The 17,278-nt window shown below is 62.8% G+C and overlaps 1 protein-coding gene across 5 annotated transcripts in view; it reads left to right on the forward strand.

Moving 5' to 3' along the window:
* Positions 1–17,278, forward strand: part of AHDC1 (AT-hook DNA binding motif containing 1) — a 50,063-nt gene that overhangs the window by 20,838 nt on the left and 11,947 nt on the right. The window contains exon 1 of one of the 5 annotated variants that reach the window (XM_050326286.1): positions 8,380–9,332. The exons of the other annotated variants lie outside the window; for them this stretch is intronic. The gene's annotated coding sequence lies outside the window, so the exon portion shown is untranslated. Of the gene's footprint in view, positions 1–8,379; positions 9,333–17,278 lie in introns of those variants that run through there. 5 annotated transcript variants of the gene reach the window in all.

Raw genomic sequence — 17,278 nt, forward strand, 5'->3', positions numbered from 1 at the left:
ACTTGTCCTTGCAGCGGGTCGCTCTCTCCTCCCCAGCTGGCAGCAGAGCCACGTTCAGCTCTGGTGTGTTCTGCACCTCACCATCCTCCCTCTGGGCATTGCCTTCCCTCCTGGCATCACCCCCCCTGCCCCTCCGCTCCACCCCCCGGTTTTTGGGGGGACCCTTTGTGGGGGCCGCGGCGCTGCAGATGCTGGGGATGGGAGGAGCGGCCGCTGCGATGCTTAAATGAGGTTGGGCTTTTTCCCACAAATCCCCCCCTCCCCTCCATCCATGCTAGGAAGAATTACAGTCGCCCAGGCATCTGTTCTGGCAGAGTCGAGCTAAAGAGCTTGTCCTGGGCTTGGCAAACCAGCCGGCGCAGCCGACAGCTTTTCCAAGGGCAGCCTTGGATGCGGAGCAGCAGGTTGACATTGCAGGGAGAGGAGCCCTGTGCTGCAGGCACCGGCACTGTGCCCCCCTGCTCCTGCCTGGATGGGATTTGGTGGGGAGTCCTATGGGGAGGATGCAAACCCCCTCCCCAAAAAACAGCGTCCTCTGGCAGGTCTTTGTTTGGAGCTGGGGAGAGGGCGGATGGTGCCAGCGCATCCCAGGGCCCTCATCCCTGGGTGGGGAGGATGGTGAGTGGCACCCTGCAAGGGACCACCACCAAAAAAAACCCCTGTTAAATGTTCCTTAGACCCGTAGAGCCCCCTCCGTGTCCCCAGGCTGTGCAGTGTTCCCAGTCCCCATTGGCCACACCATGGGTGTCACCCACAGTCCCCCAGAGCACTGTGGGTGGGTATAGTGGTGACACCAGGAGGTGCCAGGAGCACAACTGCCCCTTATGCCACTGGTACCGTGCACAGGCCGTATCCGTGCCCTGAGCTGTCCGTGGTCGAGGCAGGAGTAGATGAGTTGGAGCGGCTGGACAGGGAGGTGTGGGAGCCCTGCTGGAATGCCAGGCTCGGAGCTGGAGCGTGTCAGGCACAGATGGGATCGTTAGTGGTGGTAAAAATTATCCAGCCCCTCTTAAAAACCCAGGCGCAGCAACCTGACCCCGCAGGCTCCGGTGGTGGCAATTCCCAATGGAGCAGTGTTGGTGTTTGCTTCCCCTGCCATTACCATCCATCCCTGAAACACAGGGCCACAGCCACACATCATGTGCCACCATGTCCCCAAAGCCTGGTCCCCTCTGCAGTGCCAGGGTGTGGGGTCTTTCCTTACCCCCTTCCCAGGGACGGGCACCCTGACCCCTCACCCATCCCGGTGCTGCCGGCTCTGGGTGAACCCCGTCCCCTGCAGGCACTCCCACCCCCTCTGTACCATTTCCTACTTCTTTTTTCAAATGCACCCAAACCTCCTCTTTGCTTTTTTAACTGCAGTAACCACAAGAGGGAAGTTTTGGAGCGGTACAAGCCCGTCTCCATCAGGAAGGGAGAGCCACCACTACTCTGTGCCCATCACCACAGCGCCGCGCCCGGGGGCTTCACCGCCACGGTCCAGCGCCTGGTGGCCGTTGTGCTCTCCATCCCCCTCTTCCTGCTGCTCATCCCCAGCCCCTTTTCTCTTGGATGTGGGGAATTTGAGGCTGGTTTGGAGTCGCCGAAGGGCCCCGGGCCCCCCCAGCGCCGATCGATCGTTCCGTGCGCTCCTGCTCCCTGTTTTTCTGTTTGTTTGCAGCCGCTTGAGGGCTCTTGTGATGAATCCAGCCTGGACAGAATTCAACAACAGCTGAAACGCAGCCCGGGGTGGGGGTGGGAGTGGGAGGGCAGCGGGGCCGGCCAGCACCGGAATGCGAAATGGGGCAGCGGGCAGTGCTGGGACGGCAGGACGGGATCGTGCCGGGTCCTGCACCAGGAGCACAGAGGGATGGGGAGCGCCGCCAGCACCGCCCCAAAACTGTGGGTGCTGTGGGCTGGCAGCGTGGGGACGCACTGGGCTGAGCAAGGCGAGGATTCAGGGTGTCTCCCTGCCTCTCCCAGCTGCCCAGGAGCTGGGCCGCGCTCCAGGCCAGCCCATCGTGGCACCGGTGGAGGGGCTGGTCCCGCTGGCCAGGCTGTGCCAGGGCTCAAGGGGTCACACCTGTGGGGGGCTGTGCCAGGTGCTGTCCGTCCCCCATCACCCACCCGCCCGCCTGGCCTTCCTCCCATCGCCCTAAAATGATGGATTTTGATAAAAAAAGAAACACTCCTCAAAACCCTCAGCACGAGGAGGGAGGTGAGCACCACCCCGTGCCCCCAGCCCGCAGGGGCACGGACAGCAAAGTGGGGTTCACGGCCCCAGGGGGGGCCCAGGAGGAGAACCGGGGCCCAGGAGGGGCCTGTCCCTGGCAGAGGCAGTGCCGGCTGGCGCGGTGGCCGCCGTGGCGGTGCTGGGTGCCGGGGCTGGCTGGGATTTTGCAGCTGTGGCTCCGGGAGGGAGCGGGGCCGCGGCTGCGCGGCGGCGTGCGAGGGGTGCGCGCAGGCGGGAGGAATAATTAGTTCCTACTATAGCACTTCTCAGTCAAAGTGCTTTTTAAAAGCCTCCATTCATTAGTCTTCACGGCTCCCCCGAGGTGTCGTGTCCTGGTTCTCTTCCCCCCCGCCCCACTCTCTCTCCGACTCCCCACCTTCCCTGGAACAGTTGGGGGTCCTGGGCTGGGGAAGGGGAGGGCGGTGGTGGTGGTGATGTTGGGTCCCTGGAAAATGCAGGGATGGGGTGTCAGGGGTGGGGGCAGTCTCGATGTCCCCTGTCCCAGTGGGGCTGCTGGGGTGCCACGGGCACATGAGCATCGTTGGGAAGTTCCTGTTGAGGCTGAGCTGTGCCACGTTTGGAGCACCAGGGAGGGGAGCGGGATAGCAGGGAAAGGCTGTGGGTGCAGTGGGTGCCACCACCAGCTCTCCACCCTCACCAGGGTGCCAGGGACTGGCACAGTGGTCTCAGTTCTCAAATTACCCAGTATGTACCAGGTTCCCAGGGGTCACCAGGTGGAAGGATGGAGGGTGCCAGAGGATTCTGGGGGGTGCTGGTGCCGCTCAGCCCCCAAACCTGAGCATCACTGCTGGGCACAGGAGCAGGGAGTGCCCTTGCCTGTGCCCCCGGCAGGGCTGGCAGGGCATGGAGGCGGGCAGGCGCTGGCAGTGGGCCTCTGCTGCAAACCCTAACCTTATTTTCCCAGGTCCGACGCCAGTTTCCATGGAAACAGCCGGGAGCAGAAACGGGAACCAGAATCCAGAAATGCGAAGCCTTGAGCTCCAGTTCGCCTTCCTGGATTCCTGCTCCCCGTGACCCCGGCTGGGTGCTGGCACCCACACTGCTCCCACTGCGTCAGGGGTGCAGGGCTGGCCTGCTTGGGCACCCTGTGGGCTCGGGGTGCTCCTGTGTCCGTGCACTCTGCAGCATCTGTGGGCACGGTGTGTGGGGATGGCAGGGGGTGCCAGCAGGGACGTGCAGTGGGCAGGGGGTGCTGCGGGAAGGGGACATTGCAGGCAGGGGACACTGCAGACAGGGGACATTTCAGGCAGCACCGTGCACGGACAAGTTCAGACAACACCTGCACACATCTGTGGCGGTGGCAAGGGTGGGTGTGATGGATGTGCACACGTGGTCCTGCGTGGACATATGTAGTTTTACAGGTGTAATGAGTGTAGACACAGTATGGATCAGTCTGTAGTCTGTATGTTAGTGGTTTGCACTGGGAAGACCCCAGTCCTGCAGTGTTTCCTGGCCCTGGTGTCCCCATCCCCAGGGTGCAGCAGGGACAGGGGTCCCCATAGCCTGGAGAGGGGCAGCACCAGACCTACCAATGGGGCCCTGGGTGCTGCCCCAATTCCAGATGTGGGGGGGCCCTGCTTGGCCTCCCAGGGCTGGGAGACCCCCAGACTGCTCCAGGCAGCTCCAGCCAAAGTGAAACCTTGTAGGACACATCTGTGTCTTGCAAAGCTGAGCCCTGGGCCACGCTGTGTCCATCCAACCTGTGCTGTGCCCATCCAGCCCGTGCTGTGCCAACCTGTGCCGTGCCGTGCCATCCAACCTGCACCGTCATGCTCCTCCAACCTGTGCCGTGCCATGCCCATCCATGCTGTGCCGTGCCTGTCCAGCCTGTGCCACGTCCATCCACGCTGTGCCTGACCCTCCAGCCCGTGCAGTGTCGTGTCCATCCATCCTGCGCCTTCCCTTGTCCCCACTGTCCCCCCGTGGTCCCTCCGGTGTGCGGTGACACATCCTGTTCTTGTGTGAGCTTGTAGGAGCCAGCTTTGGCGTCCCCAGGCTGGGACGTGGGTGTCCCCCAGCACCTCCCAGCCAGTGCCAGGGATCACTCAGTGCCACCCCAGTGCCAGCTGTCCCCATTTCCCCCTGCAGCACCCCGCTGCTCCCCGCACGCCCCTTCCACCGCGGTGGCACACCAGAGCATCTTCATGGCTCCCTGATCCCATCCCCATCCCTCTCTCCTGTCCCCCATCCCCACACCACACACCTTGGGGGTGACGCCAGCGCCGTCACAACGCCACCTCCCCCTTGGCAGCACACGGAGCTGTGGGTGCGGGCACCGTAATACATCATTTACAGACGGACAGGTATTAAGATACATTATGGATAACTCACGGAGAGAGACGCTATTAATAATACAGACACATACAGAGGGAAGAAAGTGCACACTTGATTTCCATGTTGCTACCAGGAGTTGTGAGGCTGGCTCTGGCTGCCTCTTCCCACACGTGACTGCAACACAGTGGGTAGCTGACAGCCCAGAGAGCCTGGCTTGGGGCCAGGAAAAAGCAGAAAACACAATGTCTGTGCATATCCTCTCTCTTAAAATAACACTCCAACACCGTCTGAGACGAATTAAAATAAGATCAGGAGCGGTCTCGCGAAGAGAGGAAGACGAAGAGGGAAAAGCCAGGCAGGGGAATGGCCGGAGCTGGGCAGCTTCAGCCCCCCTCCAATGGAGAAGGGGGTGTTTTGCAGGGTTAGAGTTGAAAATAATTAAGGCGGGGAAGAAAAAATAATAATAATAATAAAAAAACCCCAGAGCTGCTGGAGAGAGAGAGAGAGAAGGTGGAGAGGGAGAAGTAAATCCCGTTTTTGGGAGGGGAGCGATGGCGGCGGCGCTGGTTTGTCCGGCACATGGCTGTCCTTTGGAGGGGAGCCGGGCAGGGCGGGGGATGCGAGCGCAGGCTGCATGATGGAGAGCATCAGGAATTTCCTGCAGCTGAGGAACACACCAAATACCAGAATGCAAGAGCAGAGCGGAGGAGAGCAGGGTGCCGGGAGGGAATGGGAGGAGGAGGAGGAGGGGGTAGGGGGGGGATGCAGAGGGCTCGAAATAACCGGCGGGGAGAGCAGCGAGGGCAGGGGGCAGCGGGTGGGGGGGACGTGGTGCTTTGGGGCTTTTTCCAGCTCTTCTCCTGGCTTTTTCTTTCTTTTTTTTTTTTTTTTCTTGTTTTTCTGCACCCCGCGGTGCTGCCGGTGCCTGAGCAGGGGTTTGGGGTATTCGGAAGGGGTTGGGGTATTTTATGCCTTTCCTCCCTTCTTTCCCCACTTCTTGCCCTGGTTATCTGGGGTCAGTGGGTAGTGGGGTGTGGGGGTCCCACAGACCCCTGCTTGTGCCTCGGGGTTGGATCTGGACTAGGGGAGCCAGGAGCAGCCTGGAGAACAGGCACATCCCTGCAGGATGGTGTCCTGGGAGGGCAGGGGGCCCTTTGGGGAGACCTGCTGTGCAGGCAGTGAGGCCGAAGGCTGCCCCAGGAGCCACGGCAGCACCTCCCACACAGGCAACGAGTTTTCCAGGCTCCCTCTGACCGCGCTCCTGCTTCTCCCTGGGCCAGGCTGGGTTAAACACAACAACCCAAGCCCCCCGAGGCTGGTCTTGCATCCAGGTGCAGCCCAACCTCTCCTCCTCCTCCTCCTCCTCCTCCTCCTTGGCCACCCCCGGCTCCCCCCTGCATCCCGCTCCTGGCTGCATCCAACCCTGGCTCCCCCGGGGATGCTGGGGGGCCAGAGGGGAGGGGGGATCAGAGGGGGCATCTTGCAGTGCCGGATCCAGGTAGCCAGAAGGTCGCACTGAAAATCTGGAAGTGGAGTTTGGAGCTCAACAGAGCGGTGAAATCCGTCTGGCTTTAGGGCAGAGAGGAGGAGGAGGAGGGAGGAAGATGCAGCAGAGGGAGCAGGAGGGAGAGGGGCTGTGTCCCCACCATGTCGGGGTGCTGGGTGTCCCCAGGCCGATGCTGTGTCCCAGCTGGGGCTCTGCCAAGCATCGCCATGAACCACACCAGGGATATTTTGGGGGCACAGACGGGTGACAAAGAGGAGGCAGCAGAGCTTGGGCGAGTGCTGGAGCCCATCTAGGCAATGCCCAAGGCTTTGCAGCCCCCTCTCTGGGTGCTTCCCGTTTCCACCGATCCAGACCAGGGCGTCCCTGCCATCCCAGGGCAAGCAGTGACCCACACCTGCCAGGGCCACCCGGGACCGGGGTGCTGGGAAAGGGCCGAGCTCATTAGCAGGCTCCAGCCTCCCCGCACAGGGGGTCAGGGAGCAGCAGCCGGGGGGCACAGGGACAGGCTGGAGGGGCTTTGTGTGGGCTGGCAGCCCCCACTGTCCCTCTTAAAGGCCCCAGTGAGCCATCCCAGCTTCTGGAGGTCTAGGGGTGCAGCATTGCTGGATGGGGGTCTGACAGGCACAGTGTTGGGGGGCTCCCCGGGGGCTCCCCCTGCCCAGTGCTGCGTCCTGCTGTGGTTTTTCCTTCCCTTCCCCACCAAATCACCCCATTTCCTTCACTGCAGACCGTGAGCCTTGTTCTGGGTACAGGAGGGTGCCCATCCCTCCCCTGCATGCCACTGCCCTGTCCCTCCCTGCCCACACAGAGCAGGGTCTCTCAGCCGGGTGCATGCCAGGAATCCCTCCAGCATCCCTTTGATCTCCAGCCCAGAGGGGTGAGAGGGCGTGAGGGGCCCCACTGAGGTGCAGAGAGACGGGGCTGCAGCCTGGGTGGGGTATGGCACCCTGGGACCCCTCCCTGGGCAATGAACCTGGGGGCAAGGGGCTGCCGTGCCCGGTGTCACTCTGCCTGGGTGGGAGATGTGAAGCCCATGCTTCCCCCAAAAATTGGGGTGTTTGTTATTGGTGTCAGTTGATTGCCCCCCTGGGCAGTGGGGAAAGGTCCCTTCCCCAGGTGTGTCCCAAATCTTCCAGTTCTGCCTGCTTGGCACAGGACAGTGTCCCCCATCGTTTTGGGTGGGGATGTGGCACCTTCACCTGTGGGGTCCCAGGGGGTCCAAGCCCCCCCCGGCAGGGCACACGCTGGGTGCTGGCACATCGGGATGGGGACATGGTGGCATTTCACCCTCCCAGCAGATCCCAGGCTGCCCCACTGCCCCCATCTCCCCCTGCCCCCCCTCCCTGCCTGCACATGCCTTTGCGCAGGGGCCGGAGGCAGGCGGTGTGGGGGGGGTGGGAATACTGGCTGGAGCGAGTCTGAACCTGGCATCTGTCGAATGTCACCTTACCCAGACAGTCTGTGCTTCCCTGTCTCCATATCAACCGTTCTGCTCCAGCCACCTGCAGGGGGGGGGGTGGTGGCAGGGAGTGCCTTTGGGAGGAGGAGGAGAGCTCTCCCGCCGCTCCCCTCGCTCCCTGCAGCCTCCCTTTCCTTCCCTGCTCCCCCCCCACCCCCCAAAGGACGCCAGACCCTGGGCTATAAATCGTGGGTGATGCTCCTCCAGCCACCTGGGATGTGCCTGGGAGATGGGGGTGACCCTGGCACTGGCAGCCTCCCAACCCCACCTCGCTATTTGGCCCAGCCGTGCCTCAGTTTCCCCTCCCTGGCGCAGCTGCGGCACAGGAGGGGTGCTGGGGGCTCGTTCCGCCCCAGCCGCGGCTGCGAGGGCCTCTTCCAACAGCTCGGCATTTTTCCCTGGACTTGTCCCTCTTCCCTGCGACCAGATGTTCTCACCCTCCTCCCCCCAGCGGGGTCCGGGCCAGAGCCTGGACGGCAAACGCCTGCCGGGATCCCTCCTCCTGCCCTGCACCTGGACGGCAGCCGGGACGGGGGACGGGACACACTGAGTGGTGCCCTCTGGCTGTGTGTCCCTGGCTGCTCCCCCAGTGCCACCCCCTGCCCGCCCCAGTTGGGCTGTGACAGCCCCAAGGGCAGTGGGGAGCTGAGCCCAGTGCCAGGGCATAGTATTGGCGGTGTGATTGAGTGTTTAGGGGCATGCTGGAACATTTGAGGGGATGCTGGAGCATTTGGGGTGATGCTGGGGCATTTGGGGTGGGGATACCGGAGTGTTGGGGCGATGCTGGAGGACTTGGAGAAACGCTGGAGCGTTTAGGAGGATGCTGGAACATTTGGGGTGGCGCTTTAGCATTTGGGGTGGGGGGTACTGGAGCATTTCGGGGGTTGCTGGAGCGTTTGGGGAGGTGTTGGAGGACTTGGGGAGATGCTGGGATGAGGCATCCATGTGCATGCTGGACCCCCGTGGGTTCATGGGCGTATGCGACGTGAGCCACGTGGGATGGGATGCCGGGATGCACAGATGCTGTTCTTGGGATTCATGGAAGCAGCTCATGGGATTCATGGATGCCACTCGTGGGGTTCATGGATGCAGCTTCCGGGATTCATGGATGCTGCTTATGGGGTTCATGGATGCTGCTCATGGGGCTCATGGGTGCCACTTGTGGGGTTCATGGATGCAGCTCCTGGGCCATATGGATGCTGCTCAGGCTCAGGGCACCCCGGGGAGGCTCAGGGCACACAGCAGGTGGGGATGGACAGACACAAGCTGAGCACAGACACAAGCACTGCTCCCTCCTCTCCCAGCCTTGCGCAGCGGCTCCTGCGAGTGTGTAATTTCACCACAGTGCCTAAACGAGGGACAGAAGTAAATTGACCTTTTCACCCGTTTTCCTACCAGGGGGATTATAGCCTGTTTCCTGTTAAATCTCTCCAAGAACTGGCTCCATCCTGCTCATGGAGCAGGGCGGGGAGGGAGGGACACCCACCCCAGAGCGGGGGGCTTTAATTTCCCTCCTCATCCCCCCCCCCGCACCACGCCTTTCCCACCCCATCCCATCGCCCAGCTCCTCCACCTCTCCTCTCATTAAAGTCTTCGGGGTGATTTCACCAACCCCGGGCAAAACCAACGTGGAAAAAATTGCTGGGAGGAAGGAACCGAAGGCGGAGAGTGATAAATATTGAAAGGGTGGGATTTCGATGTAGGCTGCAACAGCTGTGCCGGTTACAGTGTCACACTATCTCTCCACAGGTTTACTGACCCATTTCCATTCACACGGCTGCCAGTATCTTAGCAACTGCAACAGTCCCCCAAGAACAGGCATATTGCCTGCTATTAGTGACTGCTGCAACTGTGTCAAGGTTAGCTCTCTCCCTCCAAGCCCTGCCGGGTTTGTTTTTCGCCCAAAGCCAGCACAGGCTGTTTGGTGACATGTCCCCCGGCAACCGTCTCGGGTTTTGGGTGCTCATCCCTGCCGTGGAAAATGCCAGCGGGGCTGGAGCGGTTGGTGGGATGGTGATGTGGGGTTGGGTGATGGATGGGATGCAGGTTTGGGTGGTGGGATGGAGCAGGATGCGGGGTTGGGCGCGCTGGGAGATGCTGTGGGGTGTTGGTGATGGTGTAGGTGCGTAATACGTCCCCAAAAATAGGAGTGTTGTCATCTGGTTGGGTGTCACCGTCGCCCCTGCGCCGCACTGAGCCCCAAAAAGTCACCCAGAGAGGGTTGGGGGCTGCGCTGCTCCCACTTGGGTGTTGGGTGTTCATCCTTCCATGAGAAATGTCAGCAGGCTGGAGTGGTTGGTGGGATGGTGATGGATGGGATGTGGGGCTGTGTGGTGGGATGGAGCAGGATGCAGCACTGGGTGGTAGGATGGATGGGGATGCAGGGTTGGATGGTGGGATGGAGGAGGATGTGGGGTTGGGTGTTCTGGGAGATGCTGTGGGGTGTTGGTGATGGTGTGGAGTGCATAATGCACCCCCAAAAATAGGAGTGTTGTCACCCAACTGGGTGTCACCATCACCCCTGTGCACCAAGCCTGAGAAGTCACCCAGGAGGAGCTGGGGGCTGCACCAATCCTGCTTGGGTGTCCCTCTGCCAGATTTGGTTTCTGCCCAAAGGCAGCACAGTCCTCTCAGTGACGTGTCCCCAGCAACCATCCTGGGTGTTGTGTGTTCGTCCCTGCCCTGGAAAATACCATTGGGGCTGAAGTGGCCGATGGGGTGGTGGTGAATGCGGGCTTGGGTGGTGTGGGATGGGTGGGATGTGGAGTTGAGCGTCCCGAGGGATGCCACAGGGTGTTGGTGATGGCGTGGGTTCTCCAAAAATAGGAGCGGCCCCAAAAATAGGAGTGTCATCACCCAGCTGGATGTCACTGTCATGCCAGCCCCGGGAAGTCACCTGGAAGGGGCTGGAGGCTGCACTGATCCCACATGGGTGTCACAAGCAGGGCTGGCCTCATCCTGCACCCTCAGGGGCTCAGCCCTTGGCTGGCCATGGGCAGGGGACGGTGTGTGTCCCTGGGGTCTGTGGTGTTCCTGGGGTCTGTGGTGTCCCTGGGGTCTGTGGTGTCCCTGGGGTCTGTGCTGTCCCTGGGGTCTGCGGTGGCACCAGGGGCTCAGAGGACGAGACACGTGTCTGTCTGGCACCACCACGTGCCAGGTAGGGACAGAAGTGCCACATGGGTGACGTCCACTGTCACCACCTCTGTTCCCACTGCTCTCAGCCCTGAGGGGAATGGAGTGAGAGAAGGGACTTGTGCTCCCTCCCCGCCCACGGAGCAGGGAGAGGCTGAGCAGACCCCAAAACACCCCCGGGCAGGGAGGGAAACTGAGGCACGGGCACCCCGCAGGGCAGGCAGGGCCCCTGTCACCCAGGCCGTGGGTGCTGGGGTGGGCAGGGTGCCACCCACCCCCGGCAGTGCCGCAGACAGCAGGCTCCACACCGGCACGGCCGCGGGGACGGCGGCGAGGGAAGCCACAAAAATGATTTAAGGGGCTGGCGGGATTGATTTATTAAGAACAATTAAAAGCGCTAAATACGCTTAGCTCAGCCAGACACCGAGCAGGGAGCCTGGGGGGGGAGAGACCTGTCTGCCGGATCCGGAGGGCGAGGCTGGAGGCGGGGAAGGGGGGGAATGGTGGCACTGGGCTGGGCTGGGGCTGCTGGGGGAGGAGAGGGCGGTGGAATGGGGGGCGGCACCCTGGAGATGGGTTTGCATCCGGGAGTGGGTTTGGCACCAGGGGTGGGTTTGCATCCGGGGATGAATTATCACCCAGGGGTGGATTTTCACCCAGGTGTAGGTTTGCGCCCTGTGGTGGGATGGATTTGCACCCAGGAGAGGGTTTGCATCCAGAGGAGGGTTTGTTGTCCAGGGATGGGTTTGTTGTCCAGGTTTGAATATTCACCCAGGGGTGGGTTTGCACCCCAGCTGGAAGGAGCATGGTGGGATGGATGGATTATGTTGAAGTGGGGAGCTGTTTAGAGCCAGTGCCAGCTGCAGGGTTCCCAGTATAACCAACAGGCCATACTGGGCAGGGTGTTGCTGTCCCAGTCTGGCAGTGCTGCCCTGGGAGCTTTGGAAAAGGGAGGCCACAGGCACATCCCACAGGATCCCCACTGGTGGGCACCCACAGAGCTGATGTGTGCAAGGGGCTGAGGAGCTCATGGGGCCGAAATCCCGGAGTGTTGTGACATCCACAAACCCGCACAGGAAATCCCGGCCGAAAGTCCTTGGAGGCTGGGAGAGTCCCCAGACATGCCCAGACGTGCCCAGCCCTGCTCCTCCCGGGCACCAGCAGTGGCTGTGGGGGGACAGGGAGAGCTGGAGTCACTCCTGGTGTCCCTGGTGTTGTCATCCTGCGGGATGGGCTTCACCCAGGGGTGGCAGATCAGTGTCCCTGTGTGCTGCTGGAGTGCTGGGATACCAGGAATGGGGGCAGAGGGCTGTGCCCTGTGTCCTCCCAGCCCCAGTGGCTGCTGGCAGTGGGAGCACTGGCTTTGTACCCATTTTCCAGTGCTGTGCAGGATCCATCCCCTTTGCTGGGCTCAGCAGGCTGTCTGTGCTTTGGGGCAGAAGTGGGGATCTGGGAATGATCAGGGACACAGGGATGCAGTGCTGTGCTGCCTTCCTCCCCTCACACCCTCCCAGTGCTACTGGGGGGTTGGGTTTTGGGGCTCATGTTCAGATCCCCCACCACCTCCCCCAGTCACCCCACCTGGGGGCTGAATGCTCCCACATTCCCATCACCACATGGGCCCCTGTGCCACGACCCAAGCTGGGCACCTCCTGCTCACCAAAACCCGCAGTGCTGGAGGGGCCCCCTGCCCTGGCCCCCCGGATGGAAGCCCTGGGAGCAGGGAGGTGCTGGGAAAGGTGCTGAATGGGAACAAAAGGTCTGTGGGGCGGCTGGCAGGGGCGAGCAGAGCCGGAGGCTTTCTGCTGACCCCGCTCCGGCTGCCCTGGCCCCGGCCTCCCCCCGCTACCCCCACCCGCTCCTGCCGACGTCAGCGCTTCCCAGCAGCGCTCCCAGGCCTACCTGGAGTTGGCTGGGAGGTGGGAAAGCCATTTCTGCCTCTGCCCTGGCGCTCACACCCCCCACCAGCTGCGGCCAAAGCCTCCTGGGGCAGGGTGGGTGCTCATGCCTTGTGCCCAAGCGTCACTGCAGGGCCACGCGCCCTTCTCCCGTGAGGATGGAGCCATGGTGAGGTGTGGAGTGTGGCATGGGTTGGGTGGTGGATGTGGTGGGGGTGCCGTGTCCCCCTCCATACCCCACTGGGTGTGCCTGTGGGGACAGTGGCCGGGGATGGAGATGGATGGGGGTGACCAGGGATGGATGTGGCCAGGGCTGGAGGTGGAGGGGGTGACCAGGGATGCAGGTGGCCAGGGATGCAGATGGATGGATGTGACTAGGGATGGAGGTGGCCAGGGATGGAGATGGATGGAGGTGGATGGAGATGACCATAGATGGAGGTGACCAGGGATGGAGGTCACCCTGCCCTGGTGGCCCTGGCACTAGCAGCATTTTCCTCCATGCTCCTGCTTGTCCAGGTGCTGTCACAACCACAGGCAGTGGGGACAACACCAGAAACCATGGGACAAGGAAAGGGGGCTGCCCAGGGTCACCATCCGGGTGTCCCAGCAGCCACCCCAGGGGGAGGTGTGTGGGGTGACCCGCCCAGGGCCGTGCAGGCAGGGCACTGGTAGACCTGGCAATGCCCCAGGGCGCTCAGCAGAGGGGTCCCAGGGTGTCCCCACATCCTCGGCAGCGCTCCCGCCGCCGGCTGCCCAAGGGTTAATGAGAGTTTGCTGCTCCTGCAGACAATTAGTGACATCTTTGCTGACAACGCCACACTGAGCCTCTGCCGCCTCCCCGGCAGCACCAGCCCGGCCGCCCCCGCGCCCCATGCGGCCCCCGCTCCACCCGCCTGCCTTCGCCACCGTGGCCCCGCCGCGGTCCAGCCCCGGCACCGCGCCCCGACACCTCGCCCCGGCGGCGTTTCGGCAGCGCCGGCAGGATTGCAATCCCAAGCGGAGCAGCCGGCTCCCCTCGCTGCCCTCTGACCCGCTGTTGCTGTGGAAACTGCATCCCACGTAGGATTATGGAGCCGGAATCCGCAGGCTCCAAACTCCCCTCGACATCCAGACGGTCACCGGGGTGTCCCCCCCTCACCCCGCCCGACGCGCCAGCCCCCTCCCCGCCCACGGTGCCCACGGGGTGCCCACAGGGTGTCTGATGTCCCCAACCGCGGTGGCAGCTGGGTGCTGGAGGAGGTGGCAGCAGCACTTCTGCGTGCCCTGCTCTGCAGCCACCGGCTGGTGACGCTGCCGAAGGTGCCGCGGTGTCACCACGAGGTCATCGGTGACCCCTGGCACGTCTGCTCCCCTGTGCCATCGCCTGAGCGTCGCCTCCCGGTGTGTGTGTGCCATCCCTGCGTCCCAGAGAGGATGTGGAGTGGGGTGCCAGCAGGACCCCCCACCCTTAAACAGCACCCCAGGAAGGTGGGTCCACCCCCAAGGACACATCCCCAGCACCTCTGTGGCAGAAGCAGGAGCCAGACACCCACCAGAGCCCCTCCACATCCACAGGGACCGGCAGCGTGGGTCCCCCACAGGGGGAAGGGTGGGCACGGGGGAGAGAGGAGCCTGTTTGGGGAGCTCTGTGGGCTGCGCTTGTGTCTCAGCATCTCTCCTGCCACCCGGGGAGGTAGGAGCTGAATTAATCGCGATCAATTAGTGCTGCTTGCAGTCCCCAGCTCCCTCCCTGCACCAGCTTTGTCGCACCCAGCAAGGGGGGCCCCGGTGTCCCCAGCACCACCCAGGTGCTGTGAGGGACCGCAGCCCCTCTGCACCCCCAGATAGGGATGGGGAGCAAGCAGGGCGTCCCCCAGCCCACGTGGACACGAGAAACATCCGTGCCATCAAATCTGGCAGAGAGGACGAGGCAGGGGGGGACTCATGAGCCCCTGGAGGTGCCTCTGCCAGCCCGGAGCAGGGTGATGGCAGGTCCGGAGAGAGTGCCCGGATCCTGCAGGATACTGCAGCAAATGCCCTGCAATCTGCAGCCGGATGAATCCCACCTTCCTTCCCCCGCAACGTGCTGCCCTGGGCTACAGCTAATCTATTGTGCGCTGGGCTGCAGCCAGCACAAGCTGCAATACAGTAAATCCTTCTGCAGTATCCTGCAAGGGGACCGAGCCCAGCCGCAGCCGCCCGCCGCCGCCAGACAAAGCCGGGGGGCCCCCGTGGGGACGGGGCGCAGGGGACGGGGGCACTGGAGGGTGCCGGGCACCCCTGGCATCCTGCCGGCAGGGCCGCGAGGATGCAGCCCCTGAGCAGGGTGGGAAGTTCTCCGGGGAGTTTTGGGTGGTGCCAGGAATCCCCTCTGGCCCCCCCCCCACCGAGATCTGCGGGATGGGAGACACTCCGTCATCTGGATCCACTGTGGGGTTGTCCCTAAATGTTGTCGCTGCAGTGTTGCCCTCCATGGTCCCGGTGTTTCCATCCCCGGCTTCTCCCCGTTCATGGTGTGACCTCCTCTCGTGCCTCAGTTTCCCCACCGGGGCAGCGCCCACCGAGCCCCTCATCCCCCTCCCTCAAGCGGGCTCCATCACACGTGAGCCCCGCTGCCCTTTGCCGAGGGGTTTGGCTTGGATACTGTCATTATGGTTATTATTACTGTTATTATTATTATTATTGGGATGTTGGTGGGGCTCTGCGGCTCTGCTGGACCCGTCTTTGGCGAGCGAGGCATCCTTCAAAGGGAAGGCGCTCCGTCACCGCCCCACAGCAGCTGCGTTCTCCTCAATTAGAAGAGGTAATGAAGCAATTTATGGGCATCTACAAAGTGATGTGTGAGTGACAGGCTGTGTACGATCCGCGCCGGGGCTCTGCCGGCAAGTTGTGTTCTTCCAATTTTAATGGAAGGCTCCCCGGCGAGGGGGGAGAGCGAAAATCGGTGTGTCTGTAGGTGTGTGTGCTCTGACGGGGTGGACTGGTGGTGCTGGTGGGCCACGGGTGGGTGCAGGGAGACCTGTGTGCTCCAAAGCCCCATCCCTGGGGAGCCTGTTCTGCAGTGGTAACCGGAGCTGGGGGGCAGCTGGGTGGGAGCAGGGCGGGGGACCGGGGTGTCACAGGACTCCTGGATCCACTGGGATAGTTGGCTGCATCTCCCTGTTTCCATCAGCACCCCAGGCACTCTGCTCCTGCCTCAGTTTCCCCATATCTATCCATGTCCCCACTGCATAGCACTACCAGACCCTTCTGTGCACCTCCAGATTTTGGGGGGCCACCATGACCTCTCAAAGGGGGGGAGAGAGCCATGTTTTGGGATCAAACCCCAACATCCTCCACAGGCACTGCTGCCAGCAGGGTGTGTGATGGGGCTCTGCAGCGCTGGGCTGGTGTTTTGGGGGTTCCCTGGAGCCCAGAGGCGTTGGGTTCACCCAAGTGGGCGTGACCCTGCATGTGCACAGAGGTGGGAGTGTGCACACACATGTGTGTGCACCTGTGACACCTGTGACATGTGTTCCTGTACCTGTGTGTCCACCTGCCCCCGCAAAGGTGTGTGTGGGCACACCTGTACCATGTTTGCTTTCATGTCTGCACTCGCGTGTGCACAGTCCCCACACACACACACGTGTACCTGTGCACACACCTGTGCAGGAGCCTGTTAATGGGTGCATCCTCTCCATGCACACCTATTTTAGGGGTGCCAGGCCGCTGGTGTGACTGGGCAGGGCCCCCCTCCCATCCCCACACCCCTGCCCCGTCACGCCACCGTTGGCATCGACCCCAGTGGCTCCCACACCCCAGCTCGGCCCCAACCGGCCGCATCTCCCAGGAAACAGGATCCACAGCCAGGAGTTTCCGCTCAACTCATGTGTGCCTCCCACAAAAAAAAAAAAAAAAAAAAAAGAAAAAGAGAAAGAAGAAAAAAAACCCACCCTGACACCAAGCCCGGCCGTTAATCCTGCCCGGCTCATTCTGCTTTTCTTGTCTAGCCGGTTTCTAAAATTGGCCAAGGGAGGCAACTGGCTGCTATCCCCCCACCCAGACCCCCCCTCTTCGGTCCCCACCTGGTCACCCCGGTGCGGTGTCAGCACCTGGACCCCATCACCCCCTTCCCTGCTCCGGGCTGCGAGCAGTGGGGGCGGTGCCCAGCATGGGGGGGGGGGTGGGCTCTGTCTGACTCCAGGACCCTGGTGGGCTCATGGTCAGCGTCCCCCCATCTCGGCGGGCGCCCCTTTGGAGCCCTGGGCAGCCCCCCAGCCCCAGCGCCGGGGGAGCATGGCTGTGCCGAGCGAGCCTTCGGCATGGGCACGCGTCCATCTGGCGCCTTCCAAATGTTACTGGCCTCGCAGGATCCCGGCTCCGCTTGGCGTTAACCCGCAGCGCACCGGTGGGGAGCGGGGGGAGCTGGGCAAGGCCGCTGTGACCCCCTCGGGGTGCCCCCCAGAGGGGTGCTGGGGGGGCTGTGAGGGTGCCCGAGGTGCCACGTGCTGTGGGTGGGGGTGGCGTGGGCAGCCAGCGGAGCCCCCTCTGCGCCGGCGTGGCCGCGGGTGTTACATGACCCGGCGTGGCCGGCGCTGGGCAGGGACACACCGGGGCTGTGACTCATGCTGTGGCTATAACAGGGAGTTCAGAAAGGGGGGCCGTGGCCATCTGCGCAGCCTCAGGCCCGCCAGCACATTTGAGGGGGCCCTGGGGGGCACCCGCCACACCGGGGCACGGAGCCCCGTGGCACCGCCGGGAAGGGCCGTCGCGTGGAGATGTGCGAACAAACAGAGCCGGCACCCCGAGGAGCGCCT

The sequence above is a fragment of the Myiozetetes cayanensis genome, unplaced genomic scaffold (genome assembly GCF_022539395.1).
Source record: "Myiozetetes cayanensis isolate MyiCay16 unplaced genomic scaffold, myiCay2020 scf31, whole genome shotgun sequence".
Lineage (NCBI taxonomy): Eukaryota > Metazoa > Chordata > Aves > Passeriformes > Tyrannidae > Myiozetetes > Myiozetetes cayanensis.